The sequence below is a fragment of the Nematostella vectensis genome, chromosome 13 (assembly GCF_932526225.1).
Source record: "Nematostella vectensis chromosome 13, jaNemVect1.1, whole genome shotgun sequence".
Taxonomy (NCBI): Eukaryota; Metazoa; Cnidaria; class Anthozoa; order Actiniaria; family Edwardsiidae; genus Nematostella; species Nematostella vectensis.
Window position 1 is genome coordinate 7419988 of NC_064046.1, and position 5257 is coordinate 7425244.

Below are 5257 nucleotides of genomic sequence, written 5' to 3' on the forward strand. Positions count from 1 at the left end.
ACACACCATAGCAGGGGCTCAACAGTACACGACACACACCATAGCAGGGGCTCAACAGTACACGACAAACACCCCATAGCAGGGGCTCATCAGCATCGACACACACCATAGCAGGGGCTCATCAGCATCGGTACACATACAATAGCAGGGGCTCATCAGTATTGACACACACATACAACACAGCAGGGGCTCATCAGCATCGACACACACACACCATAGCAGTTGCCCATCAGTACACGACACACACACGCCATAGCAGGGGCTCAAGAGTACACGACAAACACACCATAGCAGAGGCTCAAGAGTACACGACACACACGCCATAGCAGAGGCTCATCAGTATCGACACACACACCATAACAGGGGCTCATCAGTACACGACACACACACCATAGCAGAGGCTCATTAGTACACGACACACACACCATAGCAGGGGCTCATCAGCATCTTCACACACCACAGCAGGGGCTCAACAGTACACGACACACACCATAGCAGGGTCTCATCAGTATCGACACACACACACACCATAGCAGGGGCTCATCAGTACACGACACACACCATATCAGGGGCTCAACAGTACACGACAAACACACCATAGCAGGGGCTCAACAGTACACGACAAACACACCATAGCAGGGGCTCATCAGCATCGACACACACACCATAGTAGGGGATCATCAGCATCGACACACACACCATAGCAGGGGCTCAACAGTACACGACACACACCATAGCAGGGTCTCATCAGTATCGACACACACACACACCATAGCAGGGGCTCATCAGTACACGACACACACCATATCAGGGGCTCAACAGTACACGACAAACACACCATAGCAGGGGCTCAACAGTACACGACAAACACACCATAGCAGGGGCTCATCAGCATCGACACACACACCATAGTAGGGGATCATCAGCATCGACACACACACCATAGCAGGGGCTCATCAGCATCGACACACACACCATAGCAGGGGCTCAACAGTACACGACAAACACACCATAGCAGAGGCTCATCAGCATCGACACACACCATAGGAGGGGCTCATCCGCATCGACACACACCATAGCAGGGGCTCAACAGTAATCGACACACACGATAGCAGGGGCTCAACAGTACACGACACACACCACAGCAGGGGCTCATCAGCATCGACACACACACCATAGCAGGGGCTCATCAGCATCGACACACACACCATAGCAGGTGCTCATCAGCATCGACACACACAAGGGCTCAACAGTACATGGCACACACCATAGCAGGGGCTCATCAGCATCGACACACACACCATAGCAGGGGCCCATCAGTACACGACACACACCATAGCAGGGGCTCATCAGTATCGACACACACACACCATAGCAGGGGCTCATCAGTACACGACACACACCATAGCAGGGGCTCAACAGTACACGACAAACACACCATAGCAGGGGCTCAACAGTACACCACAAACACACAATAGCAGGGGCTCATCAGCATCGATACACACACCATAGCAGGGGATCGTCAGCATCGACACACACACCATAGCAGGGGCTCATCAGCATCGACACACAAACCATAGCAGGGGCTCATCAGCATCGATACACACACCATAGCAGGGGCTCATCAGCATCTACACACACCATAGCAGGGGCTCATCTGCATCGACACACACCATAGCAGGGGCTCAACAGTAATCGACACACACACCATAGCAGGGGCTCAACAGTACACGACACACACCATAGCAGGGGCTCATCAGCATCGACACACACACCATAGCAGAGGCTCATCAGCATCGACACATACAGGGGCTCAACAGTACACGACACACACCATAGCAGGGGCTCATCAGCATCGACACACACACCATAGCAGGGGCCCATCAGTACACGACACACACACCATAGCAGGGGCTCATAACTACACGACACACACACCATAGCAGGGGCTCATCAGCATCGACACACACCCACCATAACAGTGGCTCATCAGCATCGACACACACACCATAGCAGGGGCTCATCAGCATCGACACACACACCATAGCAGGGGCTCATCAGCATCGGCACACACAAGGGCTCAACAGTACACGGCACACACCATAGCAGGGGCTCATAAGTACACGACACACACACCATAGCAGGGGCTCATCAGCATCGACACACACTCACCATAGCAGGGGCTCATCAGCATCGACACACACACCATAGCAGGGGCTCATCAGTACACGACACACACACCATAGCAGGGGCTTATCAGCATCGACACACACACCATAGCAGGGGCCCATCAGTACACGACACACACCATAGCAGGGGCTCATCAGTATCGACACACACACACACCATAGCAGGGGCTCATCAGTACACGACACACACCATAGCAGGGGCTCAACAGTACACGACAAACACACCATAGCAGGGGCTCATCAGCATCGACACACACCCACCATAACAGTGGCTCATCAGCATCGACACACACACCATAGCAGAGGCTCATCAGCATCGACACACACCATAGGAGGGGCTCATCCGCATCGACACACACCATAGCAGGGGCTCAACAGTAATCGACACACACGATAGCAGGGGCTCAACAGTACACGACACACACCACAGCAGGGGCTCATCAGCATCGACACACACACCATAGCAGGGGCTCATCAGCATCGGCACTCACATGGGCTCAACAGTACACGGCACACACCATAGCAGGGGCTTATCAGCATCGACACACACACCATAGCAGGGGCCCATCAGTACACGACACACACCATAGCAGGGGCTCATCAGTATCGACACACACACACCATAGCAGGGGCTCATCAGTACACGACACACACCATAGCAGGGGCTCATAACTACACGACACACACACCATAGCAGGGGCTCATCAGCATCGACACACACCCACCATAACAGTGGCTCATCAGCATCGACACACACACCATAGCAGAGGCTCATCAGCATCGACACACACCATAGGAGGGGCTCATCCGCATCGACACACACCATAGCAGGGGCTCAACAGTAATCGACACACACGATAGCAGGGGCTCAACAGTACAGGACACACACCACAGCAGGGGCTCATCAGCATCGACACACACACCATAGCAGGGGCTCATCAGCATCGACACACACACCATAGCAGGGGCTCATCAGCATCGACACACACAAGGGCTCAACAGTACACGGCACACACCATAGCAGGGGCTCATCAGCATCGACACACACACCATAGCAGGGGCCCATCAGTACACGACACACACCATAGCAGGGGCTCATCAGTATCGACACACACACACCATAGCAGGGGCTCATCAGTACACGACACACACCATAGCAGGGGCTCAACAGTACACGACAAACACACCATAGCAGGGGCTCAACAGTACACCACAAACACACAATAGCAGGGGCTCATCAGCATCGATACACACACCATAGCAGGGGATCGTCAGCATCGACACACACACCATAGCAGGGGCTCATCAGCATCGACACACACCATAGCAGGGGCTCATCAGCATCGACACACACACCATAGCAGAGGCTCATCAGCATCGACACACACACCATAGCAGGGGCTCATAACTACACGACACACACACCATAGCAGGGGCTCATCAGCATCGACACACTCCCACCATAACAGTGGCTCATCAGCATCGACACACACACCATAGCAGGGGCTCATCAGCATCGACACACACACCATAGCAGGGGCTCATCAGCATCGGCACACACAAGGGCTCAACAGTACACGGCACACACCATAGCAGGGGCTCATCAGCATCGACACACACACCATAGCAGGGGCTCATCAGCATCGGCACTCACATGGGCTCAACAGTACACGGCACACACCATAGCAGGGGCTTATCAGAATCGACACACACACCATAGCAGGGGCCCATCAGTACACGACACACACCATAGCAGGGGCTCATCAGTATCGACACACACACACCATAGCAGGGGCTCATCAGTACACGACACACACCATAGCAGGGGCTCAACAGTACACGACAAACACACCATAGCAGGGGCTCAACAGTACACGACAAACACACCATAGCAGGGGCTCATCAGCATCGACACACACCATAGCAGGGGCTCAACAGTACACGACACACACACCATAGCAGGGGCTCAACAGTACACGACACACACACCATAGCAGGGGCTCAACAGTACACGACACACACCATAGCAGGGGCTCATCAGCATCGACACACACACCATAGCAGGGGCTCACCAGCATCGACACACACACACCATAGCAGGGGCTCAAGAGTACACGAAACACACACCATAGCAGGGACTCATCAGTACACGACACACACACCATAGCAGGGGCTCATCAGTACACGACACACACGATAGCAGGGGCTCAACAGTACACGACACACACCATAGCAGGGGCTCAACAGTACACGACACACACCATAGCAGGGGCTCATCAGCATCGACACACACACCATAGCAGAGGCTCATCAGCATCAACACATACAGGGGCTCAACAGTACACGGCACACACCATAGCAGGGGCTCATCAGCATCGACACACACACCATAGCAGGGGCCCATCAGTACACGACACACACACCATAGCAGGGGCTCATAACTACACGACACACACACCATAGCAGGGGCTCATCAGCATCGACACACACACCATAGCAGGGGCTCATCAGTACACGACACACACACACCATAGCAGGGGCTCATCAGCATCGACACACACACACCATAGCAGGGGCTCATCAGCATCGATACACACACCATAGCAGGGGCTCAACAGTACACGACACACACCAAAGCAGGGGCTCATCAGCATCGATACACACACCATAGCAGGGGCTCATCAGCATCGACACACATACCATAGCAGGGGCTCATCAGCATCGACACACATACCATAGCAGGGGCTAATCAATATGAGAGAGAGATTTCAGTCCTATATTTATTGGTGCGTTTTTATTTGCGGTATTAGTGCCCCCAATTTATACTTACACGTACTCTATGCGAAGCGAGCGGTATGTTTGACCAGGGGCTCACAGGGTCGTGGAGCAGGAAGTGGGGCTTTTCCCCCTTTTCTCAATGTCTCCGTGCTGTGGCCCCCTCCTAATATTTTGGGGCCTGTTACTATTATGGCTCAAGTATGGTTTGACACGATAGTCGTGCACACCACCTGGGATACCTGTGTAATTCATTGGCTACCTGTGTAACAAAGCTGCCAGGTTACAATCCA